At 43.7% G+C, this 20875-nt stretch overlaps 1 protein-coding gene across 2 annotated transcripts in view; it reads left to right on the top strand.

Moving 5' to 3' along the window:
• The first annotated feature begins 264 nt into the window (after window positions 1-264).
• Window positions 265-20875, top strand: part of Tgfbrap1 (transforming growth factor beta receptor associated protein 1) — a 64354-nt gene continuing 43743 nt past the window's right edge. The window contains exon 1 of one of the 2 annotated variants that reach the window (XM_042695518.1): window positions 265-283. The gene's annotated coding sequence lies outside the window, so the exon portion shown is untranslated. Of the gene's footprint in view, window positions 284-5081; window positions 5108-20875 lie in introns of those variants that run through there. The other variant, XM_042695517.1, reaches the window with a different exon arrangement.

Here is a 20875-nt window from a genome sequence, read left to right as displayed (position 1 = left end):
CTTTCCAGTGTGGAGGGGGGAAAGCGGGACTTTAGATGAAGAAAGGATCGGTGTGCCAGGAAGGGGCGGGGAGGGCGAAGTTCACTCCGCCTGCCAAATCCTGTCAGTCAGATCCTGCGGGAAGAGAGGGAGAGACGAGTTCCGCCACCCTGTCCTGCCAGGTCGCGCCTCCTGTGACGTTCCAGGGCCCTGGGGCCGAGGCCCAAGGGCTTCCCAAAGGGATTCTCGGGTCAGCCTGGAGCGTGTCGGGCCAATAGGGTCCTCTTATGTCTGAATTGCCTTGGTCCGTCTTTCCTTCCCTCCCTCCCTCCCCTCCTCTCCCTCACCTTCCCTCCCTCTCTCCTTTTCTGTCTTTTGTATCGTTTACCACCTAATTGGCCTGTAAGCTACACACTTTGTCGCATTCATTCGCTGTTAACTTGCGTGCCCGGGACTTCAACGCTCAAATATTTGTCCCCTGTTTAATATCGGTTTAGGATTAAGAGGGATGAATCAGATCCTGGTATTGTATAACTATAGAGACAGGTCACCATGAAACCCTCTGAGTACAGCCAATACCAATAACAAAAGAGAAAGTTGCACCTTGAAAGGATACATTGAATAACCAGCTCACACGTGAAAAATCATTACACGTGAAACTGGTCGTGATAGCCGAACATTTGTTAGATATATTTACTATTGTTGGATTTTCTCATCCCTCGGACCAATGAGGTCTTACCAGAGTATTTCTCAGATAAGAAAAATGGGAGTTCGAAAGGATAATTTCCTGATCATTGAGGTCGCAATGAGGAAGGCAGTCGGATCTGAAGAGTAAATTTTCCCTACCTATTAACTACATTGACGTAAAAGTATTTGGAATATATTGTATGTGTCCCATTATGATTAATTCCTAGTAATTGACTTGAGATCCTATCTGCTCTTTCATCATTAATGGGAAGTCATATATCCCCAATTTTTTCACATGTAAAAGCTATACTTGAAGACATGTGCTGAATATTTGTTAGAATCCTCTATAATAAAAAAACCATTGCATTGTCTACAAAAAGTGAAGAACTCTGATCCAACAGATAACATGACTACAGTACTGGAAAAGTAAGTGAAGTTTTGAAATAAGGTACTGCTGAGAAGTTTTATATTTCCCTTAATAATTTATGTGAAACTTGATATAGAGAAACAATTTCAGAGCTGAGGGAAACAAGTCTCTCTCAGAATCAGGTGTTGATGTCTCATACCTGTAATCCTAGCTACTCAGGAGCCTGAGATCTGAGGATTGAAGTATGAAGGGCCGCTTAGGCAGGAAAGTCTGAGACTACCAAAAAGCTGGAAGTGGAGTTGTGACTCAAGTGATGGGCATCAGCCTTGAGAAAAAATGCTAAGGAACAGTGCTCAGGCCTGAGCTCAAGTCCCAGAACTGGTGCATGCACACACATACAGACCCAAAAAAAAAAAAGAGGCAGTCCTCCAAAAAAAAGGCATTTGCTTGATTACTTTCAGACCAGGAGCTGATCTGAAAGAGATTGTGACTCTAACTTCACTAGAATATTGAAACTGAGATGAATGTTCTAAGTTGGAATTAAGTATCGTAGCTTCATGGTATAACCTGATATTCCATATTAAAAATCTGATTTGCTGTCACTATAACAATACTAAAATTAGCATGCGTGATATCATTGTCTCTGTCCCCTCCAGTGGAGGCACATGGCAAAAGCCGCTGCCTTAGAAAAAGCCTGGGTTTGTAACCAGAGCTACGTTCAGATATTATTCGGCTACATGGAGAGCATAGGTAAGTTTGTGTCTCAGCTCTTCTCTTCCTGAAGAAAATGTCGAACTAATACCTTCTGTGAAGAATGATCAAATAGAGGTAAATACTTGGCTTGGAGTAGGTACTATTGCTTCAATATCTAGGTTTTAGAAAGTTATTGGGCCATAGGAAGCAGTCTTGAGACCAGGAGAAATAGCACACTTTGGGGTGGCCCAGATCTGGATTATAACACCATTTGCACTCTAAGGATAAATATTTCATCCCTCCTTGCTGTAGCCTCCTTATCCCTGAGATTGAATTAAAATGTTACCTCACAGTTTTGTAAAACGTGGAGCTAAGGTGATTAGGTCAAATGCCTTTCCCATTGCTTCCATCAGGTTGTTGTCATCCAAGGAGAGAAGTGGTAGGGGTGGTGATATAACAGGAAGCCAGTTTAATAGCCTGGAAATCCGACTACAAGTCCTTGCTTCCTTTGTTTTCTGAACCTATCACCTAGCCTGAAACTCAAATGTTCATCATCCAAGACTGGTATGTGGAAAGATAAGATGTTTTTTCTTTCTAGTTTTTTTTTAACTTGTTCTGGTTTAAGAGGTCTTTCTTGCTTTGGCCTGAGCTTTCCAGAGAGATTTTTTAGGGGGGGGGGAACAATTTTTCAACCAGATGCAGCTTCATCCAGGGTGTGTGTCTGTGTGTGCATGCATACTGGTACTATGGCTTAAATTCAGGTCTGGGCAGTATCCCTTAGCTTTTCTTTTTTTAAAAAATATTTTTATTGAGATTAAGTGATTACATAAATTTCACAGTATTGTGAGATAGTGATATTTAAAGTTACGAACACATTTTAACCTTTACAAGGCAAATTGTCAGTATCCTGGTCTATGTTTTTGAATTCCATGAGCTTTGACAGTACAACTATTTCTTCCTCATTGGGTAATATGTGCATTTCTTTCCTTTTGCTTAGTGTAAGCTGTTCCCTCTTTCCCTCACATTCCCTCCCTCCTGTCGCAGCCCTTGAGTTGCTTAGTTCGTTTTCTTCAATGTCCAGTGCAGCTGATGGTGCCCTCTTATATATTTCTCCTTGTTTCCCTCTGATTCTGTGCCCTCCTCCTACTTCCCTCAGATGTGCATATATATATATGAGATATACATCATATCTCCTTGAATTTTGGATTTAACATCCACCTATCAGAGAGACTATGTGCCATTTGTCTCTCTGATCCTGGCTTACCTCGTTCAAATGATTTGTTCTAGTTCCATCCATTTCCCTGCGCATACCATTATTTTGTCCTTTCTAATGGCTCCATAATATTCCATTGTATATTGGTACCACAATTTTTTTTATCCATTCATCTGTAGTGGGGATCCCTTAGTTTTTCATTCAAGCTTGGTGCTCTATTACTTTGGCTACAGCTCCACTTCTGGATTTTTGGTGGTTAATTGGAGATAAGAGTGTCATGGATTATTTTGCCCCCACTGGCTTCAATTCTCAATCCTCAGATTCTAGCCTTCTAAGTAGTTAGGAAGTGTGAGCCACTGATGCCCATGCAGTTATCTTTGGGACTCACTGTTAAAGAGTATGCTCAGCACATATAAGCCCCTCGGTTCAAACCCCAGCACCCCCCCCCCAAACAACAACAACAACAACCCAGTTTTAATAATTTATTTCATCAGCGTTGAACACCAAATTGTCAAGAATATTTTTAAAAGCCATTTGCTGGTGACACATGCCTGTAAATCCTAGCTACTTAGGAAGGAGGATAATAATCTGAGGTTTCTGATTTGAAATCTGCTGGAGCAGACAAATTGGAGACTCATCTCCAATTAACCAACACATGCAGAAGTGGAAGCAAATGGTAGAGGCCAGCTTTGAAGAAGCTGAGTGAAAGCATAGGCCATGTGGTCAAGCTCTGGTACTGGCTTGTGTGTGTGCACACACATATACACACTTTTTTTTAATGGTTGAATGTTTTATAGATATGACAAAGAAAATAGCAGAAAGCCAGATAGAGCCACTCCTTGCCTGAAGCTTATGCACTCACATGAAGTGTGAAGAAGGTAGGAAGGTGGAAAGTAGCAAAGGTAGAGAATCCCTTGTGTCTGTGCATCTCTTCATCAGCCTCCATTTTCTGTTAGAGCTCATCCTTTTCACATAAAATACTTCTACCATATCTGGCATGGGCCCAGAAGCTATTTGACAAATATTAATAGGTGAAATTAATAATTCCTTTGAAAACCATATATATTGATACTTGTTCTTAAATGTAACAGTAGAAAAATGAGCAACTTAAAATTAGCTTATGCAGGGGCTGGGAAGGTGGCTCAGTGGTAGAGTGTTTGCCTTACATGCATGAGGCCTTGGGTTCGAGTCCTCAGCACCACTTAAGTAGAAAAGGCAGAAGTGGCACTGTGGCTCAAGTGGTAGAGCCCTAGCCTTGAGCTGAAGAGCTGAGGGACAGCGCCCAGGCCCAGAGTTCAGGCCCCATGACCGACAAAAATAAATAAATGAATGAATGAAATGAGCCTATGCAGATGTTTGAGCACGTTGTGTAATCTAGGTGGTTACCTAGTAGTGCCTGTCATTTATGACTTAGACTCTTGAGTAAGTTTTGGTAGGTGTCTTTAGGTAGAATCCAGTGGAGCTGTGAATCAAGCGGCAGAACCCACCCTTGAGTGAAAAAGCTAAGGCCGGGAGTTCAAGCCCCAGGGCCGGCATAAATAATACCCTGCAAACCTCAGGGACTGGCTTTCAGCCCTGGGCCTGGACCAGCGGAGGGCCTGCTGGTCCCCAAGGCGCAGCCCGGTCGGGACCCAGCGCTGCTAGGCAGCAGCGGGACGCAACCTCCGGGTCTCCGTCCGTCCGTCGGTCCGTCGCTTTCACTCGTCCACCCGCGTCCGCCCGCGGGGCTGCGTTGAGCCTCCGCCTCGCCCACTGCGGCGCCGTCAGCCATGGCGCGGGGGACGGAGGGGGCCAGGCCGCGTGTGCGCGGAGCTCGGGCCGGCGGGCGCGGAGACGCCCCGTGACCCCAGGCCGCCGCCGCCGCCGCCGCCGGCCCGGGCCGCGCACGCTCCCCCGCGCACGCTTCCCCCTCCCTGAGCAGCAGGGCTCGGCGCGGGCGCGGCCGCCGGGTCCCGGACGCGCGGCCGGGGCGGGGACGGCCGGGCTGGCGGCCGGGCGGCGCGGGGCCGGCGAGCTCCCGCCCTCCGCCGGCGCCGGGCGGCGGCCCACGTGACGGGAAGCGGCGGCGGCTGGGCCGGCAGCCCAGGAGCGCCGCGGGCCGGAGCGGGCGCGGGGCCCCAGGCCGCGGGCGGGCGGGCGGGCGGCGCGGGACGGCGGGGTCGGGCGCGGTGAGTTCGCCGGGAGGGGAGCGTCGGGCTGGGACGGAGGGGGCGGGCGGCGGGCTCGGGGCCGGGGGTGGGGGGCGATCGCGGCGGCGTGCGCGCCCCGGCAGGTGGGGTGGGGGGCCGGCGCGGAGCCCGCGTCTGCAGGACCCGAGCAGGTGTGCGGGCGTGCGGGCGCGCGGCGCGGGAGGCAGGTATTCCTTTTGGGGTGAGCGAGCGAAATGTTCCCGCGGGAGTGCGATGGGCGGCCGTGAACGAGGGTGTAACGTGTGTGTGTGTGTGTGTCCCGGGGCAGAGTCCCGAGCCCTCGTCCTTGATTTGGGATTCTGGAGAGAGAGGGACAGAAGGACAGACCCCCGTGCCTGCACCCATGCTCCTCCAATCCTCGGTGTGGAGGTGAGGTTTCCTTCCTCCTTCCCTGGATTTAAAAGAGCTGAAATTCTGGGTCACACTCAGGCACGAATTATTCCCAGAACTGGAAAGACTAGGCAGGCTAGGGAGTGTTACCCCAGAAGATCTAGGCTGGGGTCAGCTGTACCCCTCACGGCTCTTGCAGGCAGGTGGAAGTTGGTCTGCCTCCTTTTCTGTGTTACACAGGGATGGTTGGTTATTTTTTGACTGGGGGTTGTCCATTAGTCCGAATCCGCGCGTGCTTCTGTGCAAGAGTTGGTGGGTGACTCCAATCTTGGCTACTTTGGGGCCCTACCTTGGGGAGCACAGAGTATGCCTTAAGTGTGTATCCTGAGAGAATTTTATCAGGTGCTTTTGGCAGATGTCTGGCCATTAGGAAAGAAGGCAGAAGAGGTGGTGAGTGTGGTGGCAAGTTAAGGCCCTGAGAAGGTGTTGAAGGAGGATCCTGCTGCCAGTATGGGCTGGTCCACCTGGAGTCAGGAGAGCCCTGTGGAGAGGCTGTGTGGTGCCAGCTACTTCCCTGGTGGGCAGCTGAGGACACACAGCTTCATGGTCATGGTCAGATAGGAAGGAACATTGGGCCAGCTGTTTCCTTTTCTTTTTCCCTTCATTTCTGCTAGCCAAGCAACTTCAACAGTCGTCACAGCTGCCTCCTCCATGTGTAATAAAAAGCTGCTTAGGATACAAGACACAGCACTGACCAAAATTCCCTGGAACCTGCCCTCCCCCATCTGTGAAATGGAACTGTTGCTCCAGCTGTGATGAGGGCTGTGAGTTCAAATCCTACTCCTGCCCTTCACAGCTCTGACCTTTGGTCAATTTACTGGTCAAAACAAGGCTGCCATTACACAAAGTATATGAATTCTAATAAGAAAATGTATATGGACAGTACCTGACTTAGAACCTGGCACTTGCTAGGGGCATAAAAAATTGTTACCAACTATAAATGAGAGTAGAGAGCTATGATTTTATGTTGTGATTAGCTTTGAAGCCAATGAATGCTTTGCCCTAGAGTAGTTGGACTTGTGACTTCTGAATTCCAATTGGCTGTACACATCTGCACTTTCTCTGAGTGGTATTCCTCTGGTCAGAGGGACAGAGCTGTTTACCACCATAGGCTCCCAGGATGGATTTAGCTTTGGCCTGAGTTTCCCAGAGACAGATTTTTAAGGGACTTATTCTTCAACCGAATGCTATTGCATACAGTTTTGAGTGTGCGCACGCATACACGCGCCGATACTGTGGTTTAAACTCAGAGTCTAGGCACAGTCCTTTAACGTTTTCACTCAAGCTTGGTGTTCTGCCACTTAGCCATAGCTTCACTTCCGGCTTTTTAGTGGTTAATTGAAAATAAGAGTGGCATAGACTTTTCTGCACCAGTCAGCTTCAAATCTTGATCCTCAGGTCCTAGACTTCTGAGTAGTTAGGATTACAGACATGAGCCACTGGCACCTGGCTTCCATCCAGTTGAAAGGATTGAAAAAGCATAGAACCCACTATTTAAAAATACTGTATTTCCTAGGCTTTATTTGCAACAAACATTTCTGATTCCTTTTTAAAAAGGGAGGGAGGAGTTCTTATGGCCTGTTCCTTTATGATAATGTTAAAATTTTGTGATCCTTTAAGAAAACTCAAGGAAATTCTACTAACAGTTTAAGCATCATCTTCATCTTGGTCTGAATCCAGACCTCATTAGAAATACATTAAAGTAATCATTTGTGGCAGCCAGGTGTTTGGATTCTGCTGAATAATTTGGCTCAGCCTTACGACTCAGCTCCTCTGGCAAACCTGACCCGTTTTCTTTATTAAAAAATATGTAACTACTCAATGAATGTAGAAATAACCAACTCAACTCGGGGTTGCCAAAATGAGATTGTATTCGGAAATCTTATGGATGACTGGAGAGCAAGATCTTCATAGTCAATTAGCTGCTGCTGAGTAAATTAAAGATTCAAGAAAAATAATGTATGTGAATGAGGATACCTTCCTGGTGTCTTATATGCAGGTGGCGATTTTTTTGTTGCTGTTTGCAGGCTCAGTACTGAGAAAGATGTTATGAAATAAATTCCTTAGAGACCTCTGTTCTCACTCTATAGCTTTCGCCTCCTCAGTCTCCTTCAGTTATAACTGTTGATAAAACTTAGCATGTATATGATGTGTACATTCATCTACACATTTGCATACAACACATATTCACAATATATGTGTAGTGCATATTTATGGTATGTGTATGTTGCGTACCTTTGTGTGTGTGTGTGAGCACACATACAGTCATCCTTTACTCTCCATGGAGAATTGATTCTGAGGACCTTTACAGATAGCAAAGTGTGTGGATGCTTAAGTCCCTGATATAAAATATAGCATAGTATTTGCATAAAATAGACACACATCTTCCTGTATACTTTAAACCATCTGTAGATGATAGACAATATCTAATACAATGTAAGTGTAAGGTCTGCTCCTGGATGGCCAGCAGACTCCACCCTCCTTGCAGCAAAGTCTCCACCCAGTATCTGCGTTACCTAGGCAACTGGGACACCTGGAAGAGGTCACATCTGCATCCTCTGAGGTCACATCTTAACCTGATGTGGCCACACCTTTCTCTGCCCATACCCTAGATAGGGGCTAGCCCAGGCCCAGATGCTCTCTCTCTCTCTCTCTCTGTTCTTTTCTTGCTCTCTCTGCTCTTTTCTAGCTCTTTTCTCTCTCTTTCCTCTCTCTTTCCCAGCTCTCTTGCCAGTCACGTGGAGTGCCAACCTTGCCTGGTCCCAGCAGGTCTACTGAATAAACCTACCCCTTACCTGAATACCACGTGCATGCTGGTGCTGTTCTTAGTTGCCTACCTCTTTTTAAAAACCTAACAGTAAGTACTATGTAAGACATTATTATAATGTATTGTTAAGGGAATAATGACAAGTAAACATGTTTAGTATAAGACTTTTTTTTTCCTGATACTTGGTCAAATCCACAAATGTGGAACCCAAGGATGTTGGGTTGTGCATATTTCTCTATATGAAATAATTTTGGGGTGCTGGAGGTATGGCTCAGGGTAGTAACTGCTTAGCAAGTATATGAGGCCTTGAGTTCAAAACCCCAATATTAAATACATACACACACACACACACACACACACACATATGCATGCTGGTAGTTTATACTTTTAATTCTAGCTACTTAGGAGACTGAGATCTGAGGAACAAGTTTTGAAACGAGCCCAGGCAGAAAATACTCAAGACTCTTATCTCCAGTTACCCAGCTAAAATCTGGAAATGGAGGCATAGGTCAAGTGGTAAAGTGCCAGACTTGAGTAAAAAAGCTAAGGAAGAGTGTAATGCCCTGATTCTGAGCCCTAGTATGGGCACAGTAATTAATTTTAGTCATTATGCCCCAGAAAAAAGATACCAATCACAAATAGTTACTTATAGTTTTTATTTCATGATGTCATCAAGATGACAGGTTAGATATTAAAATGTTAGACCTTTAGCTCTCCCCTCTCCTATCCTCTCCCTCTTGAAAATGGTTTGTTGTGTTTAAACTAATGAAAGCGTTATTATCTCTTTCACACTCACTCACATGCTGGTCAAGTGCTGCCTTAATTTTCAGAAAAGGAAAAGTGGTACAGGCCAATAAATTTATTGTTGATTTCTAATAAATTTCAAGATTATGCCGTTAAACAGATGTTTATCAGACTTGGAAAACACCAGGCCAGCCTGGAGTGCCATTCAATAACAACAATTGATGTTACATAAACATATTTATTCTATGTTGGTAGAAAATCTATAAGCACATAGATTGTCTCTGTCTGATTTACAGCAAGGCATGTAGAGCAGTAAGATTCTGCTTTTAGACCCACATTAGAGAAGCAAGAGTTCTGCTGATCTCTAGTCCTTTTTGGGATGAGCTTTATCAGTCACTTTAAGGGCCCTCCCAAATTCTTGCTTGGAGTTGTTGCTTTGACCAGGAGGATCAAATATGTAGAGAGGATCTGAAATCATACTTTTCCCTCTTGATACCCTGGAAAGAATGTGGCTCTGGAATTAGAGAACTTGAATAGAAATCCTTGTGTCGTGACGAGTAATTTCGTAGCCTTGGGCAAGGCACGTTATCTCCATCCCTCCATAGTAGTGTCTGTTCTGCAGTGTCATTGAACGAAAGAAAGCAAATGGCAATATTGAGGGTCAACATCTGATCTAACACATCATTCTGGGGCTTCCAGGAGAGGCAGCTAAGGGGTCTTCAGGGATGCTGTCATATGATGCTTTTGAGCCACCAGCCTATGAATACATCCAGTATGTCTATAGGCTTGAAGCAGCCTTTGTCTGTATATGATAGATGTCTGAATGGTGTACATACATATGTTATGGGTACATCTTAGCATCTGCCATTCCAGGCTTTGAGCTGCTTTTGCAAACATATGGTACATATACAGATAGTATGTATAGCTAATGTGTGTATATCTGGTGTGTCTACTGTCCAGATTTGGAAGCAATGTGACACCTAGTTAAGGGCATGTACCTTGTAGTTAAGCTTCCTAGATTGGAATCCCAGCTGTCCACCTACTAGTTGTGGCCTTCAAACCTTCTAGATACACTTTCCTTCTTTGTGGGCCAAAAGCAGTGGGATAATAGTATAGAAGAAGTGTATGATGGAGTCCAAATCCCTGTGTACAGAGGAGACATTGACTCATCTAGGATTTTAAGGAGTACCCAAACCACAACTAGAACTCAGAATTCCTAGTTAATTGAAATGTTGTCATGTACTGTGCTCACCATTTATTGTGACTCACTGCTGGGACGGCCCAGGTGAGCTCTAAGGCCTTGGTCTTCACAGAGGGCCTCAACGCTTCCCAGCCCCAGTGCTCATCCTCAGAGTCTCCCAGTGTTCATAGTCTTCTGACCCCAGCAAGAGTCAGCTCCCATTATCCCCATCTAGCCTAAGCCCTTATGTGGGAAGTATTTCAAAGGAGCAAAAGCCCAAACAACACCTCTTTTTTTTTTTTTTTTGGCCGGGGGGTGGGAGGAAGTAATAGAATTTTACTATGTTGCCCAGGCTGTTCTTGAACTTGTCACAGCTCAAGGGATCCTTCACTTCAGCTTGCAAGTGGCTAGTATTACAGAGCTTCTAAGCTCTCCTCTTTGAAATGCATTCTCAAAAGGCAATGCTCTTAAAGGACTTATTCATACCTGGAATGTTAATCATTTTGCAAGCTTCTCAATAAAAAGAACATAAAATCGCTCCAGTAGCTCACTGTTATGGTTTGAGAATGAAATGTCCCTTCTAGGCTCATATATTAGGGCTTGGCTGCCAACTGTTCCAGTGAGTGGATCCTGCAATCTCTGACCTAATCAATGCATTAGTTTCTTGATAGATTCACAATATGTTGGTGTTATTGGGAGGCCATGAAAAGTAGGAGGTGGATATAGATGGAGGATTGGGTCATTGTGGTGTGACCTTGGGGTTTTATCTGCCTAGCTCCTTCCTGTCTCTCAGCTTCCTGTCTGCCATGATGTGAGCTGCTTTCTGTTACCTTGCTGTATTAGCCATGAAGAGTTGAAACCTTGGAAAAGGGTTCCTGAAATCTTTATATTAGGTATTTTGGTGTAGTCATAGGAAAAGGAGCTAATGCAGACACTCAGAGAGTCTTAGCTGGTTTGACATTTCAATTCTTCTTATATTTTGAGACATTAACACTCAGACCTTTTGACCAACCACCTCCTTTCCTGCTAGCATTTCATCCCCTTTCTTATGCTGGTGATGATTCCCAGGACCACACACATGCTAGGCAAGTGCTCTACCTCTGAACTATACCAGCTCTTTCTTCTCTACTCAGTTATTCTGCAGTAAAATAACCAGTAAACTGTGATTACATTTTTCACTTCAACTTTTTGTTTTGAAGTAATTCTGGGCCTACTGAAGAGCTGGAAAACAGTAGCATTCAAATACTCTTTTGCTCCTAGTGTACTGATCAAACTTAAGAAATTAACATTAGAATAATACCATTTATTAAACTATGCATGAATAGCTTTTCCCCCTGCTCTTTGATCCTCCCTCCCCCCTTTTTTTTCTGATTACATCTAGTTACTGAGTCTTTGACCTCTCATCATTAGTTTTTTCTGTGTTCCCCCCCCCCCCCCCCCCCCCATGATTTTGGCACTCTTGAAGGGTTTGAGGGATTCTGTAGAAAGTCTCTGAGTGTTTCTAGTGCTTTTTCATGATTAGGTTGCTGCCATGTACTTTGACAAAAATTCCACAGAGGTGACATGCTGCAATTACATTTTAATTACATTTAAATTTGGGGACTTGTTACTTGTCACCTCCCCTACCAGATGGGAGGAGAAGCTCAGATGAAGCAACCTGTGATCCTTGTGTCTCCACTGTCCCCAGGATCACTGGCCTACAGGCCCAGTGAGCAGTTCTCTTCTCTGCCCTGGTGAGCCAGAGTGGGAACTGAGTCCTTTTGTTACCCTCAATGCTATCTGGGAGTACAGATTCCTTGTCTCTGCCATTAAAGAATTAAAAGGCAGAAAAGTGTTTAAGGTCAAAATATAAGTTTATTTGAAAGTGAAAAATCCATGAAAGGATTCTCCTAAGAACAGGGCCCCAAAGAGGAATCCAATGGAGTCCTCTTTAAACAGGGTTTCCATAGTATTGCGCTCTTCCCTTACCTCCTTTCCTGGGCTTTGCACCGATTGGTCCTTCTTACTGGTTGAGCAGCAACTTGAATGGGAACTCACAATATTATAGGAAGAAGCATTTGAGCAGGAGCTCAAGGCACTATGGAAACAAGAAGCACCATGATGAGCCACATGCTATCTACCATATGTTGTATTATGTCTGCCACTTTTTATCCCTGTTTGCCTAAAAATTCCCCTTTCTTTCCTCACTTCTTGTTTCTCTGCATGTCTATATACTTCACATTTCCCTGTTAGATTACCTTGAGACTTAAGAGAAAAAAAAATTTCTCCACCTAGGAGCCAGCCATTGTTTGAAAAACAACAACTCCATGCCTTCTTACCATGAAAGAACTATATGTGTGACCATAGAGACTTTAAATCATTCTTTCACGTGACTAGACAGTTAATACTTTTTTTTTTTTGGTCAGTTGTGGGGGCTGAATTCTGGGCCTGGGCACTGTCCCTCGGCTCTTCAGCTTAAGGGTAGCACCCTACCACTTGAGCCACAGCACCACGTCCAACTTTTTCTGCTTATGTGGTGCTGAGGAATCAAACCCAGGGCCTTATGCATCCAAGGCAAGCACTCTACCACTGAGCCACCTTCACAGCCCCCAACAGTTAATACTTTTCTTGATCTTGAGGCCATATTCATGGATTAGTCAATTCATATCCTAGGAAGAGAGAATTGTCACTTAAAGTTACCTCAATATGTCCTGTAGTTATGACTTGAAGTTTTGAGACACTAGTAGGTTTTTTTAAGCAATTTTTTTTATTGTGATTAAGTGATTACATAAATTTCACGGTATAGTGATACTTAAAGTCACAAACACATTCTAACCTTCACGGGGCAAATTGTCTTTATCGTGGTCTATAAAGTTTATGAGTTCTGTGAGCTTTGATAATACAGTTATTTCTTCCACATTTGGTGATAAATACATTTCTTTCCTTTTGCTTAGTGTCAACTGTTCCCTCTTTCCTACTCATTTCCTCCCTCCCATAGCTGCCATCCAGTTGCTTAGTTTGTTTTGATCAATGACCAGTGTAACTGATGGGTCCTGCTGTTGTATGTTTTCCCGTTTCCCTCTGTTTCTGTGTCCTCCTAGTTTTCCTCAGATTTGCACATCATATATGTGGTCAGCAGCTTGGGGTCATTTAGTAATGATTTGACCAGATGAGTGGAGGTCCTTTGTTTCTTGAATCTTGTTTACTTTGTTATAACTCCTTAAGTTTTGGATTTAACATCCACTTATCAGGGAGATGATGTGCCATTTGTCTCTTTGCTCTTGGCTTGCCTCATTCAACATGATTTGTTCTAGTTCCATCCATTTCCCTGTGAATGCCATTATTTTGTTCTTTCTAATATTCCATTGTCTATAGATATCACAATTTTTGGATCCATTCATCTGTAGTGGGACATCTGGGTTATTTCCATATCCTAGCTATTGTGAATAGTGCTGCAATAAACATGGAAGTGCATGTGTGCTTGTATCCTGGTTCCTGTTGTTCAGGATAGATGCCTCGGAGTGATAAGGCTGGGTCATAGGGGAAGTCTATATTTAGCTTCCTGAGGACCCTCCAGACTGTTTTCCAAATTGGTTGTATTAGTGTACAGTCCCACCAGCAGTGCAATAGGGTTCCTGTTTCTCTGCATTCGCTCCAGCATTTGTCGTTGGCTGAATTTAGGATGCGGGCCATTACTAGTGGGGTTTTTATTACATATGTTATTAGGATTGGGGGTGTGGCTCAGTAATGGAACACTTGCCTAACATGCTCAAAGCCCATGGAAGGAAGAGAGGGAGAGACGAAAAGAAGGCAGCATGAAATGTACTGTTTCTTTAGATTGTGCAGGTAATTATGTGAACCTTTTGAATTCTTCATAGGAACCTGGAGGAATGGGAGGTGGCTTTGTAGGTGTTACCTATTAACATTTTACTTTGCTAGCTTGTCACAAAGTACACATCTGAAGCTATCTGGCAATGGGAAGACTTTCGTTATCAAAGGACCCAGCCAATTTTAGTCCTTGTCAAGAGTATAATGTAAGGAATTAAAATGGTCTTTTACTGTTTGAAGGTTAGGGCTTGAGTCCAACATTAGACTAACAGGTGAAAGGGATGCAGATTTTCTATGTGAATATGTACAAGAGCCACACAAAATATACGGCTGAGAGGTCATACGGTGGAAGCTTATGTTGCAACCTGAGCTAATGAAAGCAAGGCAGATTATGAGAGGGTGAGGGGAAGGAAACATGGTGAATACTGGTTGTCTTGTTATACAGATTAATCTCTCAGGTAACCTCCTTAGAAGACTACAAGGTAGTTTGAGCATCCCTATCTGAAATCCAAAATGCTCCAAAATCCAAAGTCTGGTCAGTGTCCACATGACATTGCAAATGGAAAATTCCACACCTGATCTCTTGTGACTGGTCTCAGTCAAAGCTCAAGTGTGTTATATGTGTGGTACAAAAACACCTTCAAGCTATGTGAACGAATTGCATGTGAGACAAAAGAATTTTTATGTTTAGATGTGAGTTCCACTCAAGACATTTCATTATACATGTGCACATATTCCAAAGTCCAAAAACCTGAAATCCGAATCACTTGTGGCCCCATGCATTTCAGATAAGTAAGCCTCATCCTGTAGCCAGTCTGTGTTAATCTTTAGTCTTTTTCCCTGGGTCCATCCTAAGCAGGGACAATACCTTCAGAGAAAAATGCTGCTTTTCCTCCCTATTTCCAATCAGCACACCAAGCCACCATACTTCAGAGGTTTGTTTTTCTGTTTTGTTTTGTTTTTTAATTTTTTTTGGGGGGGGGGTCTGGTGGTGGGTCTGAACTCTGGGCTTGGGTGCTGTCCCTCAGCTCTTCAGCTCAAGGCTAGCGCTCTACCACTTGAGCCACAGCGCCACTTCCGGGTTTTTTCTTTTTGCTTATGTGGTGCTGAGGAATGGAACCCAGGGCCATTCATGCATGCAAGGCAAGTGCTTTAAAAAAATTTTTTTTTATTGTGAAAATACCATACAGAGGGGTTACAATTGCACGAGCAAGGTAATGAGTACATTTCTTATCTTTTGTTTTTCCCCTACTATCCCTGCCCTCCCACCTCCTCAGCTACACTCCTCCCCCACCTTTTTGTTTTGTTTCTGAGCTCCAACAATAGTATAAGAAATAGCAGGGTGTCTGTAGCTCATACTTATAATCTTAGCTACTCAGGAGGCTGAGATCTGAGGATCAAAGTTCAAAGCCAACACTGGCAGGAAAATCTGTGAGACTCTCCACTTGACCACCCCAAAAGTCCAGAAGTAGGGCTGTGACTCAAGTGGTAAAGCACCAGTGTTGAGCACAAAATCTCAGGAATAGTGCCCAAACCCTGATTTTAAGCTCCAGGACACCAGGACACACACACACACACACACACACACACACACACACACACACACACACACTCACACCTCTCTGCAGGCCAAAAGAAAAGTGTACACAGCTATATCCACCAGGACACACACACCCTCTGCAGGCCAGGACTCATTCACACACACACACACACACACACACACCATGCAGGCCAGGACTCATTCACACACACACACACACACACACACACCATGCAGGCCAGGACTCATTCACACACACACATACACACACCATGCAGGCCAGGACTCATACACACACACACACACACACACACACACACACACACACACACACACACCATGCAGGCCAGGACTCATTCACACACACACATACACACACCATGCAGGCCAGGACTCATACACACACACACACACACACACACACACACACACACTCATTCACACACACACATACACACACCATGCAGGCCAGGACACACACACACACACACACACACACACACACACACACACACACACACACACACACACACACACACACACACACACACACACACACACACACACACACACCCTCTGCAGGCCAAAAGAAAAGTGTACACAGCTATATCCACTTGACCTCTTTGAACCTCAGCACACCAAGAGAAGCATCACAAGCTTGGGGCTGGTACTTGTCTGAAGGAGGATAAAGGGTCAACAAATGTGAAGACTGGGTGCTGTTTCTGCTTTGGTACTTGCTTCCACCTGACTAGGGCCATCCCCTGACTTGCTTGGACCCTCCCATCCAGGCATCATGCTGAGATCAGGAGACACTTGGCTCCTGCATGTACTGGTTTCCTTGGTCATCTCTGGACTGCCTAAGACATTCTGGTCATCACGGCAAAGGTCTTGCAGATTGTTTTGCCTCCTCCCCTGGCTGGTTTGCTTTCACTTTGTCCCCTGGGCTTTTCCTTTTCTCTCCTGATGCTGTAGCACCAATGTAACTGTTTGTTCCAGAGCTGTGAACCACCAATGAAGCCCTCCAGGCTCGGCCTACTCCCCCAGATCTTTTTAAGGTGGGGAGAACCACCACAATTTGGATTGGTTCCTTGCTAGACTCAGTTTTAGAAACACACTACACAGTCTTTTTTCTCAAAGATTCTCCTTTTGAATGGAAATTGTTGTCTATGGTCTTAGTAAATATGTTTACTAAGTGAGCCTTCTTAAACAGGCTTTTTTTCTATAAAAGGAAATTCCTTTATTAAAATACAGAATAGAGGGGCTGGGAAGGTGGCTCAGTGGTAGAGTGCTTGCCTCGCATGCATGAAGTCCTGGGTTCGATTCCTCAGCACCACATAAACAGAAAAAGCAGGAAGTGGCACTGTGGCTCAAGTGGTAGAGTGCTAGCCTTGAGCTGAAGAGCTGAGGGACAGCACCCAGGTCCAGAGTTCAGGCCCCACGACCGACCAAAAATATAATAATAATACAGAATAGAAGCTTTAAAAAAAAGTCATTGTGCTTTTTTAAAAAAAATTTATTGTGAAAATACCATACAGAGGGGAAAGTTAGTTTTTCAACATTACAACTTGTACATTGTGCTTTTTAAAGTCACTGCACATTGCTGAGAGATCAAAGAAAGAATATTCCTAATGCCTGAGTTGCTAGGACCAGGCCCCAGTAGCTGGCCTGTGGGGACATTGCCAATCCTCTACACCTCTTTCTCACAAACCACGTCCATTTACTCAGGGGACCCTGTGGGAATCTGTACTGAACAAGGTGGTAGTTTGTCCTTTGAGGTTATATTGTTAAATTCTACCCTGGTAGTTTATGGTGACTCCTTGTGGACTGATAATTTTAATCCCTCAAGAAGGCATGCAGAGGGTAGTTTGGGACAAGATCAGTCTTGAAACCTGGTTGGTTTGTGGAGTACCACTCAGGGCCTGGATTCTGTCCCTTAGCTTTTTTGCTAAGGTTGACATTTGAACAACATCTCTTTGCCGGTTAATTGGAGTCTCATAGAACTTTCTGCTTGAGCTGACTTCTGAGATCCTCAGATCCCAGCCTCCCTAAGTAGTTAGGATCTACAGGTAAGAGCCCCTGGTGCCTGGCTCATTTTTAGGCTCTTTATAGCACAAGACACTAGCCAATTCAGCATTCTAGAATTCGGAAAGCTTATCAAACACATGATTGTTGCTATGGAGTAATAGGAAGAGGTTGATAGCTGTATGTAACACTTCTTCCTCAGTAAAGGACTGGCTGGTAGGGGTGGAGTGTTTGAGATTTGCCTGTGTGCCAAGTCTGAGTCCATCTTTCACATGGTGACTTCCCTTCCAAAGCAGAGTTGTTTTTGTCTTTTTCCCAAACACTTAAAGGGCAATGACATGGAAGAAGGAGGTAATGCTGCTGATCTTCCCCTATTGGCTTCACATCTGCCCTGTCTCTTCGTCTATGTTTAAATGACCACTTACTTTATTGGCTTATGATGAACTATCATAAACTAATAGCAAAACAAACACCTTCCTGTAAGATGAAGAAATAGCCAATGTAACTTTAGATAGTGTGTGTGTGTGTGTGTGTGTGTGTGTGTGTGTGTGTGTGTATGAGAGAGATGTTACTGGAGGACTTGAACCTGTGCTCTCACTTGCCTTTTTTTTCTTTCTCAAAGCTAGCACTCTACCATTTGAACCATGCCTCTTCTTCTTTTTGCTGGTTCATTGGAGAAAAAAGTCTCACAGACTTCTATGCCCAGGTTGGTTTTGAATCAAGATCCTCAGATCTCAGCTTCCTGAGTAGCTAGGATTATGAGCATTAGTCATCAGTGCCCAGCTGAGATAGCATCTTTTCAAAATATACATGACGAGTATGGCTTATTGAAGGAAAACACTCCAGTTAGAGGGCTGTGATGATGCCTATTCAGTTTTGCCTATTTTAGTTTTTCTCCTTTGAAGCACATTCTGCTGCCTAGGGCTCTGAAGACTCATTTGAAAGTCATGAGGTAGTTATAGAATATAAGTTTGTGAGTTATTTTGTTTGTTTCAGATGCATAGGATGTATTTTTCAGATGTAGGTCCATGTTAAAGACAACCCTCATTTCAAGTATATATTCTGTGGTATAACAGGTGACATTGCAGCAGAGAAATATTACTGCTAGAAATCCCATCTTAATAGATGCCACTTTGCCATCACATTCTTTGGGAGAGAGTATTTTTTTTAAATTATCTTTAAGTAGTTGTGCAAAGGGGTTTCAATTCAGCATATCAGTTTAGACATGCCTTTTTATTTTAGATTAGTTTTTTTGAGTACTGGTCCTAGGGCTTGAACTTGAGGCCTAGGCACTGTCTCTGAGTTTTTTGGGTCTTTTGGTGTGTGTATTTATTTACTTATTTTGGCTCAAACCTAGCATTCTATCATTTGAGTCACAGCTCTACTTCCAGCATTTTGGTAATTAGTTGAAGATGAGTCTATTGGGGGTGGCTTTGAACCTTTATCCTCAGATTTCAGATTCCTGAGTTGCTAGGATTACAAATATGAGACACTGGTGCTGGGCTTACAATGTTTCTTTTTCTTTTCAGTATCAGGACATGAACTCAAGGCTTTATGCTGGCTCAGCTGACATTTAACCCCTTGAGCCATACCTTCAGCCTAGCTTTTTGTTAGTTAATTGGAGTCTCATGGACTTTTCTACCTGGACTGGCTTTGAATTGTGGTCCTCTGAACTCAGCCTCCTGAGCAGCAAGGATTACAGGCTACCTATGTCAGTACCTGATTTGTTATAGTATTTAGTAAAATGTATTCATTTTAGTAAAATATATTCATGTAATTTTGTATATATATAAGTTAAAATATTTAAGTATGTATCTAGAAACCTCTTTCTGCATCTAGATAATCTATCTGCATTAGAAATATCCTTAAGTCTGTTCTTTGTGCTGTGACTTGTTTCATGAAGGCTGGCCTGGGTAAGTTGTATACAGAGTCACTATAAAAGGAAATATATTTACTCATGACTGTAACTCCTCTGTACAGTATCTTTGCAATAAAAAAAAGTACTTTAAAAAAAAAAAAGCAGGCTGCTGGTTAAACCATCCCCAGTGGCTGAAAAGAGAGTGTGCAGGTACTTATATGTTCCTGAGGGTTGCATAGAGGTGGAAAAAGGCCCAGGAGGTAAGATGCATGCCTTCTGGAAGCTGCCCACCGCAATCTGTGTCCCTTGGAAGCCTTCTCCTCAGAAACTGCCTCACAGAAGCTGTTCTCCTGCAATTACACTGGGGGATAGCTCACCTCAGGTCAGGTATTCTGTCCTTTGTCTTCAAATATCCTAAGGGATTTAAAAAAAAAAAAATTTTGGTCAGTCTTGCAACTTAAAGCTTGTGCTCTGAGCACTGTCCCTTAGCTCTTTTGCTCAAAGCGCCACAGCTCTACTTTTGTTTTTCTGGTGGTTAATTGGAGGTAAGAGGCTCACAGACTTTCCTTCTCAGGCTGGCTTTGAACCACAATCCTCAGACCTAAGCTTCCTAAGTAGGATTACAGGCATGAGCCACTAGCGCCCAGCTTCTAAGGGATATTTCTATGGGAAGTAATTGATGTGATACCACAAACTGGGCTTTTATATTCTGAAAAGTGGCCACTAAATGTAGATGTAATGTAAACTGAATACTGAATTTACATGAATTAAGACATTACAAGAAATTCACATATATATATATATATATATATATATATATATATATATATATACATATGATAAATATGTTCCATGAAATGAAATTTTAAACAAGGACCTGCACTTTGTGCATTCTATCAAGCTTATTAAGCTAAGAGCATTTCCAGCGCCAAGTTTGGGAAAATAAATGCTCTCTATCTCTCTCTATATGCACATATATACACATATGAATGCATGGAATATATATATATATATATATATATATATATATTTCCAAATCATTCTGTTTATTTATTTATTTTTTTTGGTCCAATTGTGGGGCCTGAACTCTGAGCCTGGGCGCTGTCCCTCAGCTCTTCAGCTCAAGGCTAGCACTCTACCACTTGAGCCACAGCACCACTTCCAGCTTTTTTCTTTTTGCTTATGTGGTGCTGAGGAATCGAACCCAGGGCCTCATGCATTGCAAGGCAAGCGCTCTGCCGCTGAGCCACCTTCCCAGCCCCAAATCATTCTGTTTAATAACCCAGCAATAATTCAAAACACATACACAAAAATTAAACTTGTTCTATTTATGGTGAGTGAACCATGATTGCCTCAAATACCAGCATCAAAGATCATGATGAAATTATCTCAAAGGTGGGAGTCTGCCTTCAGGCTCACAGTCGATGCTCAGAGGGCTC

Source organism: Dipodomys spectabilis, unplaced genomic scaffold (assembly GCF_019054845.1).
Source record: "Dipodomys spectabilis isolate Male_0828 unplaced genomic scaffold, ASM1905484v1 ptg000187l, whole genome shotgun sequence".
Lineage (NCBI taxonomy): Eukaryota > Metazoa > Chordata > Mammalia > Rodentia > Heteromyidae > Dipodomys > Dipodomys spectabilis.
Note: the sequence above shows the minus strand (reverse complement) of the source record. Positions and strands in the feature narration are given on the sequence as shown.